At 37.3% G+C, this 12,141-nt stretch overlaps 1 protein-coding gene across 1 annotated transcript in view; it reads left to right on the top strand.

Moving 5' to 3' along the window:
- Positions 1 to 12,141, top strand: part of LOC141381148 (uncharacterized) — a 587,543-nt gene that overhangs the window by 454,440 nt on the left and 120,962 nt on the right. The window lies entirely within an intron of this gene.

The following is a 12,141-nucleotide window of genomic DNA, read 5'->3' as shown; positions in this document are numbered from 1 at the left end:
ATGCCTAGCTAAATTAATCTGTTCATAAATGAATCTGGTCAGACTTTATTTTAAGGTACAATTCTCACTATTTATACATTATAAAATAAGACTTTTAGCTCAATAAACTACTAATTATCTGCTTATTAATATTTATTAAGGTACTGTAGGAGTTGGGTTTAATTATTGGGTATATAATAAAATTATACGATAACACTTTAGTATAGAGATCAATTCCAGCTATTATCTACTGGATTATTACCAGCTTATTATTAAGAAATTGGCTGTTTATTATTAATTAAAAAGTATTAATAAACGTAGGAGCCAAAATTCATACTTACAAGTAAGTTAACATCTTAATAACAGGCAGGTAATAAGCCAGTAGTAATATTGTTCCTCAGACTAAAGTGTTTCCATTATTTTTTTTCCTTGCAAAAACTATTTGCATATGATCTACAGATTTCAGGTTTATTTACAAATGCATTAAAGTCGTGCGCAGGGTCAGAACAGCAATATAACCCACTGCCCTTTGAACACTGTTTTGGATTTCTAAAGTGGCTGCAACTACAGTAAGTTAAACAAGAATTGAGCCAAGTGTGCTGAATTTGTGTTACGAGTCTGTTAGCTTGCTTTAATAGAACAACCTGGCCTCATTCCTCCAGCGTATTACATAATGTCATAAATTTTACACACGTCTTACGTAACCTCTTCATCCGAGGTTAAGTGTAAACATAATCAAATGTCTCCGCTGTTTAATCAAACAATACTGATTTTATGTGTTCATTGCCTTGACCCATTTGTGCATTGGTTTATATGAAAATTATCATCATTTACTCATCCTTCACTTGTTCAAACCTTGCTTTTCTTCCTCTGGTAATGCAAAGTAAGATATATTAAAGAATGTTGGAGGGAAAACAAACAATCGACTTCCATAGTATTTTTGGTTCATTCTATTGATGTCAATGTCTACTTTTTCGCAACATTCTTCAAAATAACTTCTTTTGTGTTCAATATAAGAAGGAAATTCATAAAAGAGTAGGTGAGGAAATATTCATTTTTGAGTGAACTGTGTCTTTAAGCTAATTCTGTTTGTTTCTTTCCTTCAGTATATGCGTTATTGTTTATTTTTCCTGCCTCATATAAAAAGGAATCATTAGAGGTGTACAAAACTGGTCTCCGGATGATAGTCTTGTCAAAATGTGTGAAAATCACTCTAGCCTGTACATGTTTTTTGTAAGCAAGAACTCTCTCAAGCCTGTCATTAGCCCCTTTCACACATACAGACCTTTCCGGAAAATTACCGGCAATTTTCCGGAAAGGTTGTATGTGTGAACAGGTCCTTTTTGAAAATACCGGTAAATTCGTTCTAACTATTTTCCGGAAAGAGAAGTTGTAACATTACCGGCAATTTGCCGGAATGCTGCGCTGTGTGAATGCAGAAGGAAGATTACCGTAATAAGCGCGTGCACATCTAGAACTTCTGACGTGAGACGTCTGCTTTAGCCAATCACAACAGTCAGACGCATTTATGTCCGCGCGGTTTGTGAGAATAAAAGCCTTTGAATATTTTTTCCAGACACATTTAGCTGCTAGAAGTTAGTCAGATCACGTTTATATGTTCTTCTTAATGCCAACTGTGTAAATAATCATCGATGAGATGCTTATGATAAGCCGCTGTTTGTTTACCTTCAAGCTTTGCGTGTGCCTGTGTACTGCCTGTGAGCGCCTGCACACGCATATTATGAACATCTCGACATGCGAAAGTGATCCTGCGAAAGTTGTTCACAATATTGATCATCCACAGAGTTTGTAATTTAGTCAAATGTTTACAAATACAAGCGCAGCCGTTTAAAGCTCATTTGTGGTGAATGATGTCAGAATTTACCGTATTTTGGAATGGATGTGTGAATGCTCTTTTCCGGAAAAATTCCGTAACGTCCTCGCCTGTGTGAACAGCGCTTTTTTGAATATACCGGTAAAGTCGTTCCGGAAATTTTCCAGATATTTACCGGTATCACTGTGTGAAAGGGGCTTTTGGCACCTTTTTCATATGCCTTAAAGGCGCAGTATATATTTTCGCCACTAGAGGGTGTGTATTCATCACAAACAAAGGCATTTTTTATTATTTTGAACAAAGTCTGAGATTCACCCTCAAAAAAGAAAGAAGTCAAATAAATTAAATACAGTAATACTGCAATAATAGGTACAAAATCAGGACAGAATCATATCTGATTCCAGTGGTGCCTGCTGCTGTACAGCTGTAACGCACTTTGCGTACCTACCGTGAGAGGGCAGGAATCAATGCCACTTTGTTTATTTATTTATTTATTTATTTATTACATAATTGAAATTGATTATTAAACTGTATACACTACTACATAATATTGCCAAAGCAAGAAAAAATGATAATAAATAAAGGTGTGCATTTGTGTGTTTTAAATGTACTTGTATGGTGGGAGATGGGTAAAGAAATCTATTGGCTTTAGTTTTGCTGGCGGTTTTTCCGCACCTAAAAATTACAATTCAGATAGCTATTGTTTAAAACAAGGTTCACAATGAGTAATCGCTCTTTAAAACAAATAAACTTAATTGAGACATTTGCCAAAAGGCTTAAAACTAATGAGATAAATACTGATCCTCCACACGGAGTTGAGACCGCAGTCTCATCAGCACCTGAGTTGGGGGAACTGCCTTTCATCAGACAGATTAGATCAACTGCTGCGCAGCCTTCTCGCATGGAACAGCTACCATTCAAGGCTATTTTATCTAGAAGATAACTGACCAAGAAAAATATTTAAACAAAGAGACAAACTATATACGAAATTAGTTTAAAGTAAATTATGTTAATTATATTTTAGTTTGAGCCAGTCCACCACTCAACTGTGTGGGTGGATGATTTTCGGTCAGCGGAAAGTAAGAATTTAATTAATGTAGTTGTGTTGTATCACAATCTTCTGCCGTACAATTGCAATTTTTTATAAGTTTAAAGATTACATCTTGAGTGTCGGATTTTTCCATGGTGCTGATGAACAAAATATTAAAATTAAAAGAGGAAACGATTTATGTCGTAACGAATGCCCTTAAAAATTGTAGCCTTTGACAGTAAGCATCAGTGTTTCTTGACATGGGGCGGTGTTGGATTTGTGTGTACCTTGGAATAAAATCCTTCAGGCGTACCTGTCTGATACAGTCTCTCTCGTATTCAGGGGCACCCCCAACAGCCACCCCTATGCAAGCTCTGGCCACCCTAATATGATTTTGCTGTTGATATTATTAATTAAAATGTACTTATGCATTTATGCGTAATCACAATATTTCAATAAATAAAAAAATAAATAAAATGCAGCCATTAAATTATTGTGAATTAATTAGCGCCACTGACGTTACTGATTCACTGTCCTTCCCCCTTTAAGTATGTGCTAATACAGGGGTCACCAACCTTTTTGAAACTGAGAGCTACTTTTTGGTAACTGATTAATGTGAAGGGCTACCAGTTTGATGCACACTTAAATAACAAAATTTGCTCAATTTACTTTTATATGTTATTATTATTAATTTATGATATTCATCTATGTGAAGACACTGACTCACAATAGTTGTCAACAATGAGGTAGGAAAACAGGTAAATATCAATATGCAACATGCCCTTTGTCTGAAATGGCTTTTTACATACAGTATAACTTCATGTAATTTTCAGTTTTACACCAATGCAAGTGTGATTTAAAAAGTATTTTATAGTAATGTAAAAAAGATTTTGATGCTCAGCTTTCTGGTAAACGGCACTGGTGAGCTATTTTTACAACAGGCCGGTGGGCAACTCATGTGATCCTCACGGGCTATCTCGTGCCCACGGGCACCATGTTGGTGACTCCTGTGCTAATAGATGTTTGACGCTGCACCTCGAGAATAAACTGCTGATGTTCAACTGCAGCAGATAAGCTGACTTTACCACAACAATCTCAAGTTCAATTTCCGATTTTTTTTATTATTATTAAGGATAAACTTCATTTTTCATTTCATTTTCTTGTTGGCTTAGTCCCTATATTAATCCGGGGTCGCCACAGCGGACTGAACCGCCTAAGGATAAAGCTGTTATAGCATAATTGGTTTAGTATTGTTTGACAACGAGAGATGAAACATGACTTTGGGTTCATAAGATTGCACACTTTTTATTAAGATTTTTTCTTTTTTTATGAAAAATTGTGTTTTATCTGATAAAAAACAAAAATCCAAAACATTTAATGAATGCATTTTGAATTTTTTTACAATCTAGTTTATATAGCACCTTAATTTTATTTGGCTTGTTTACTTACAAAAGCCAAAAATCTCAATGATTTTGTGGATGTATTTTGCAAAGAAGAAAAGATATATCAGAAGAAGAAGCTGTATTAATAATATTGTGGCTCAAAAAGGAATATGGATAAAGTACATAAGTACATTATTAGGTTTTGAATAGTGAGTCTATGTACAGTTGAAATCAGAATTATTAGCCCCCCCCCTTGATTTTTTTTTCTTTTTTAATATTTCCCAAATGATGATTAACAGAGCAAGGCAATTTTCACAGTATGTCTGATAATATTTTTTTCTTCTGGAGAAAGTCTTATTTGTTTTATTTTGGCTAGAATAAAAGCAGTTTTTGTTTTTTTTAAACCATTTTAAGGTCAAAATTTTGAGCCCCTTTAAGCTATTTTGTTTTTCAATTGTCTATAGAGTTTTAAAGAAAATAAGCTGTCCAGATCTCGAAGCACTGTTTATTAACTGTAAAGCCTGGTTTATACTTCTGCGTCAAGTGACCGGCATAACCATTGGCGCATGCAACGCGTGTAGCTGTGCATTTATACTTCTGCGCGCTGTCTCTGTTGGTCTGCATTAACACTTCCGAAACGCTAGTGGGCAGTGAGGTGTAAATGTTCCTCTGTGTCGAGTTTCTTTGCTGCTGTTTTGCTTTTTCTGAACACTTCCTGGATGTACAAGTGGCTCAAACTCGCTCATTTTGAGGCAGGAACCGGCGGACGTGCAACAACTTTAACTATGAGGTAAACACAAAACAAAACTTTCCATCCGGAGCTCGGTCACGGGACTCCACACTTGTAAACAATCGCTCCATCAGGCTCGCACCATTCACGCGGCTCTCGGTCCTGCCCAGACTCTTCAGCGCTACCAAGCCGACCAATCACAGAGCTTGCGCTGCGCGTCGTTGCGACATGTAGTTACATTTTTTAGGAGGTGCATACGCCGGCGTTTGAGGCAGAAGTATAAATCAGCCTTAAGCCTTTCTACTCACTGCGCGAGTTCTGCACGTTCATCCTTGTCAGCGTTTACATTCCTCCACATGCGCATGCGTGCCTGGCAATACAGAAACTAGCTGATCAGATCACAATGATAGAGCAACAACACCCAGACTCTGTTTTAATCATTCTCTGGGATTTTAACAAAACAAAACTATCCCGTGAACTGCCAAAATACAGACAGCATGTTACATGTCCCACAAGAGACAGTAATATATTGGATCACTGCTATACCACAATAAAGGATGCATACCGCTCCGTCCAACGAGCAGCTTTGGGACACTCTGACCATTGTTTGATTAATCTCAGACAAACCTACAGGCAGAAACTGAAAACAGCCAAACCTGTATTAAGATCTGTGAAAGATGGACTAACGAAACAGAGCGGGATCTACAAGCCTGTTTTGACCTGTTTTGACCTTGACTGACTGGAGTGTTTTTGAAGCTGCTGCAAACGATCTGGGTGAGCCTCACAGAGACTATAACATCTTATATCAGTTTCTGTGAAGACGTGTGCATTCCTACCAGGACTCAACTCACGTTCAACAGTGACAAACCGTGGTTCACTGTAAAACTTAGACAGCTACGTCAAGCCAAGGAGGTTGCTTACAGGAAAAGAGAGAGGGCCTTGTGTAAGCAGGCCAAATAAACACTGGAAAAGGAGATCAGAGTCGCAAAAAGGAACTATTCTGAGAAACTAAAGGCTGATTTATACTTCTGCGTCAAACACCGGAAGGAGCTCCTGATGGAAAGTTTTGTTTTGTGTTTACCTCATAGTTAAAGTTGTTGCACGTCCGCCGGTTCCTGCCACAAAATGAGCGAGTTTGAGCCACTTATACATCCAGGAAGTGTTCAGGAAAAGCAAAAAAGCAGAGAAGAAACTCGACAGAGAAACATTTACACCTCACTGCCCACTAGCATTTCGGAAGTGTTAATTCAGACCAACAGAGACAGCGTGCTGAAGTATAAATGCACAGCTACGTGCGTTGCATGCGCCTTGGGTCACGCCGGTCACTTGACGCAGAAGTATAAACCAGGCTTTAGGCGTCAGTTCTCTTCTAGCGACTCAGCATCCGTGTGAAAAAGTTTAAAAAGCTTCACGGACTACAAGACACCATCCCCCAGCACTGTAGACAATGAACGACTTGCAAACGACTTGAATGTGTTTTACTCCCGGTTTGAGAAAACCCCCTAAACCCTCTCTGAACGTCTCTTCACACCCCTATTAACACCTCCACCACACCCCGCCTCCCCCATACCTGCACTTCAGTTCAGTGAAGAAGATGTGTGCAAGGTCTTTTGGAAACAGAAGAGGAAAAAAGCACCAGGCCCCGATTTTATAAAACCAGCCTGTTTAAAATCCTGTGCTAACCAACTGGCCCTCATCTTCACCCTGATCTTCAACAGATCACTGGAGCTGTGTGAAGTGCCCTCCTGCCTCAAACGCTCCACCATCACCCCCATCCCAAAGAAAACCAAACTTACAGGACTAAATGACTACAGACCGGTTGCGCTGACATCTGTGGTCATGAATTCCTTTGAAAAACTGGTGCTGGCCCACCTGAAGGACATTACTGAACCCTCACTGGACTCTCTTCAGTTTGCCAACAGAGCAAACAGCTCTGTGGATGATGCAGTCAATATGAGACACCATTATATTCTGCAACATCAAGACAGACCAGGGACCTACGTGAGGATCTTATTTGTTGACATTAGCGCGGCTTTTATCACTATCATCCCAAAACTTCTCCTGCTCAAATTAACTCAGCTCTCCTTTGCCCACTTCTGTCTGTCAGTGGACAGCGTCCTAACGGACAGGCAGCAGCTGGGGAAGCTGGGGAAATTCTCATCCAGTATGCGCACAATCAGCACTGGCGCCCCCCAGGGGTGTGTCCTCTCCCCTCTGCACACAATACACAAATGATTGCACTTCAACGGACCCCTCTGTTAAGCTTTTGAAGATTGCAGACGACACCACACTTATCAGCCTCATTCAGGACGGGAATGATTCTGCTTACAGACAGGAGGTTAAGGAGTCGGCTGTCTGGTGCAGACACAACAACCTGGAGCACGACACACTCAAAACAGTGGAGAGGATAGTGGACTTCAGGAGAAACCCCCCTGCTCTCCCCCCACTGAGCATCATGGACAGCACTGTGGCAGCAGTGGAGTCATTCAGGTTCCTGGGCACCACCATCTCTCAGGAACTGAAGTGGGACACTAACATTGACTTCGTTGTCAAAAAAGCACATCAGAGATTTCTTCGTCAGCTCCCAAAGGAGCTGCTGAAACAGTTCAACACCTGCATCACTGAATCAGTCATCTGCACATCAATAACTGTCTGGTTTAGCTCAGCTACCAAATCCGACTTCCAAAAACTATGTTGAATAGTTCGGACTGCTGAGCGAATACAACCCTCCCCTCTCCCAAAGAACTATACTTATCCAGAGCGAGCAGAAGGGCTGCCAAAATCACTCTGGATGTCACAGTTCAAAGAAGACGAAGGGACCCAAACGCAAGTGACAGTTTATTTTGACACACAGAAGAAATCACAAAGAGAGGCAGGGTGGCTGGTAGTCGGAAGATCACAAGAGGAGAAAGAATTAGGAGCAATAATTCTCCGTCAACAGAGCGAATCAAAAGTTCATCGGGTAGAACTTCAACCAGCGCACAACACCAGCGAACTCAACGGGGAGAGCCTGACAAAGATACATAGACAAGTGAGGACATCGAACTGACAAGGTGAGACAGGAACGCTGAACATTTATAGACGCAGTAAACACGCTACACCTGTGGTGCACTGATTATCAGCTGAGCGGTGCTAGGCGACGGCTACCGGTGACAACGATCATGTGACCGCCCAGCTGATGACATGAAAACAACAACACCGACAGACACGCGACTCCCACATAAACACAGAGACAAGCGCACACATACTAATCATACTCGCACCACAAACACAGATAAACAATCACACCACGCAGACACATCATAGAAGAGCAGATAGATCCACAACAGTGACACTGGACCCCTCACACCCAGCACACTGCCTCTTTGAACTTTTACCTTCTGGTTGACCGAACAGAGCACTGCGCACCAGAACAGCCCGACACAGAAACAGTCTCTTCCCTCAGGCAATCCGTCTCATGAACACTTGATAATAATTGTGGAACCAACATCACCACTTTTATACAAATATACAGTTATTTAACAACACAGTTTGCATGCCATCGCACATAACAGCTGCACATATAACATTGTATATAGGAATATAGCTCTACATACACTTTTCTATTTGTATATTTGTATTCATTAATTACTGCTTTTTTATATATTTATTATCTGTTTTTTTTGTTCTGTCTCTGTAATTCTGTTGCACTGTAGAAGCTCTGTCATGAAAACAAACTCGTACGTGCAAACATACCTGTCAATGAAGCTTTTTCTGATTTCTGAAAAAGAACAAACCATCGTTATACAATAACTTGCCTAATTACCCTAACCTGCCTAGTTAACCTAATTAACCTAGTTAAGCCTTTAAATGTCACTTCAAGCTGTATAGAAGTGTCTTGAAAAATATCTAGTAAAATATTATTAACTGTCATCATGGCAAAGATAAAAAAAAATCAGTTATTAGAGATGAGTTATTAAAACTATTATGTTTAGAAATGTGTTAAAAAAAATCTGCTCTGCGTTAAACAGAAATTGGGGGAAAATAATAATTCAGGGGGGGTAATAATTCTGACTTCAACTGTATATAGTAATGCCTTTTGTTCAGTTTGTTCATTTGTCTGTGTTTTTAAACTAAATATTGATTTTTATTCATATTTATTTGTACTTGCTAAATAACTTTGATGATTAAATTGCATTATTTTAAAAGCAATTAATCGAATACATAAAACCACATAACATTTCACATTTACCAAAAACAAAAATATAACATTACACTGAATTCCACCACAAGTGGAACCACACTTTGCCACCTGTGCCACCACAAGATTTATTTTGGCTGTGGTCTATTCCAGACTAATCCCAGAACATATGTATATAAGTACCTTTTGTAGAGTTAGTGTACACACAGTTGAAGTCAGAATTATTAGCCCCCTTTGATTTTTTTTCTTTTTTAAAATATTTCCCAAATGATGATTAACAGAGCAAGGAAATTTTCACAGTATGTCTGATAATATTTTTTCTAATGGAGAAAGTCTTATTCGTTTTATTTCCGCTAGAGTAAAAGCAGTTTTTAATTTTCATCCATTTTATCCCTTTTAAGGTCAATATTATTAGGCCCTTTAAGCTACATATTTTTTAGATAGTCTACAGATCAACTATCGTATTACAATAACTTGTCTAATTTCTCTAACCTGCCTAGTTAACCTAATTAACCTAGTTAAGCCTTTAAGTGTCACTTTAAGCTGTATAGTAGTGTCTTAAAAATATCTAGTCTAATATTATTTACTGTCATCATGGCAATGATAAAATTAATCAGTTATTAAAAATAAGTTATAAAAACTATTATGTTTGGAAATGAGTTGGGGGAAAAAAAATCTCTCCGTTAAACAGAAATTGGGTAATAAAATAAAATAAACGGGGGTAAATAATTTTGACCAACTGTAAGTGACAAAAAGGTTCTGATTTTCATTTCAATTTAAATAACAGGAAGGAGGAACAAAGGCATGTTTTGATGATGGCATGACTGCGTGTTGAATCATGGGAGTTGTGGTCTTCATTACAACTTTTGGGACTGCAGCAGAAATTATGCTCATGGGTGAGCTGGAGTATTAAATACATAGGGCCCTATCACACCCGTTGCAAAACAATGGCAGTTGCATCGGATGTGATTTGTTGCTATTTTAGGTTTAGGTTTATAGCGTAGGTTTAATTTTTTACATTTTGCACCATGTTGTTTAAATAGCAAATCCTTTTGCCCCACTTTGTGGACTCATGGGTGTGCCAACTAAACGCTGGTCCAAAGTCAATGGTGCAGAGATTTGTAATTTAACAAGAGCATTAAGTATTCAAAACATGCGTACGCATTGCTTAATAGACACAGAAAGTACAGTAAAACACAAATATCTTTGTATAGGTAAAAAATTAAAGGATCCATTCTGGTCATGCCATAAAATCAGTTCATTTTGGCAGGTATACAGGATCGATCTGTCACCGGAGCCAAAATTGGCCATTTTCGGAGACACCTCAGAAATAGGAGATAAATATATAACACATGCAGTATCTTTGTGTATGATATTAGCAAAGAAAATAAGCTTACAAAATTGGCAGTCAGATTATCTGTCTGTCTTTGAAATTTGGATTAGGAGCTTAAGTTACGTGTTGCCCATGGAAGAAATGCGAATATGGGATGACAAACAAACTAAACACATTTTTTAAAATCTGGAATCCAATTATGTTTTATATCAGTAATGCTGACTTGTAACTCTTATAGGTGGGAATGGTTTGGCATAAGTCAAGTGGCGGAGCCAAACACATTTCTCTGTAAATTATTGTTTCATATGTAATTCTTTTTATTTCCTCAAGCTTTCTGGATGATATTGTATTATGTTGTGTTTGACTATTTGTGTATTTTAAAACAACCTTTGTACCCTTTTTTTGTTGTTCTGTTTATGCTATTGTTTATTTTCTTATGCTAAAAACAATAAAAAGATTAATAAAAAAAATAAAAAGATTAAAATTTTAAAATGATTATTTTCTACATAAGTATAAAAACCACTGCCTCCTTCCATTCCTTTTTTACCTTGGAGAGCTACCTTTTAGAACCCAGCTCGGTAGTCTGTTTATTCATGACAATTTGCATTTGTATAATGCTATTATTAGTAGAAGTTTTCATTATGTGCATATTTATATTTGTTTTAATAAAAACATGTTTTAATAAAAAAAAGCTTAAATTTGTCTACATAACGCAACGCAACTGGGGAATGAGAGATGACACTCAGATTGGTTTAATGCACGCAATTCTCAAAACACACTCATAACTTATTAAAAGAATAAACACAACCCCGTTAGACCATGTTCTGCCACACAGACCATATGTTTCCTATCTTAAAACAGCAAAAATTGATTTGGACATGTCCTTAATGCTTTTGCACCATGCCCTTTAGACTTCGCACTTAGATCGTTAAAACAAAGCTCTTTGACTTTGTTTCAAACATCTGAAAAAAATTAATTTTAACAGAATAACTACAATTATATTCACAAACAAATATTCAACATATATTTAAAATATATTCATAAAACATTACTTTACAATACAAAGTAATACAAGTCGATTTAATCTTGAAAGAAATAGAAAGGTGTGCTTAATTAATCCTACTATTTCACTCGACTTTAATAATAAAAAAAAAACTGTCATGCATTTTTAACAGCATGATAGTGTTACGTGACGCGTTTCAAAGTGTCCTGCTTCAAAGTAAATTATCTAAATTATTGGCTTATTAATTACTGGATACAGGAAATAAAACAACTTGACAGTCATAATACTATACTAGCTAGTCTACCACATTCAGGGCAAAAAGATGGATAACATTTCAGCAATTCAATTTCTTAATGAGTAAATTGGTAATTAACGATATTAATATATGAGCAAGAAATCATTACACAATTATTACAGTATGATTCTTAAGACTAAAAGAAGTGAAGGCCTGCAGTTCAGTAAATTCTTGTTTCAGAAATTGAAATCTGTGTTATTACCTTGAATTTGGTTAAAATATATATTGAAATTAATATTTAAAAAAGTATAGCCAACGATACTTTAAAGAAGTAGTACATCTAAAATGCAAAATATACTCTCCATTTACTCACCCTCAAATAGTTCCAGACCTGTTTCTGTAAAACAAATGTTAAAAACCTGTAGGTAGTAGGTA

The sequence above is a fragment of the Danio rerio genome, chromosome 3 (genome assembly GCF_049306965.1).
Source record: "Danio rerio strain Tuebingen ecotype United States chromosome 3, GRCz12tu, whole genome shotgun sequence".
Lineage (NCBI taxonomy): Eukaryota > Metazoa > Chordata > Actinopteri > Cypriniformes > Danionidae > Danio > Danio rerio.
Note: the sequence above shows the minus strand (reverse complement) of the source record. Positions and strands in the feature narration are given on the sequence as shown.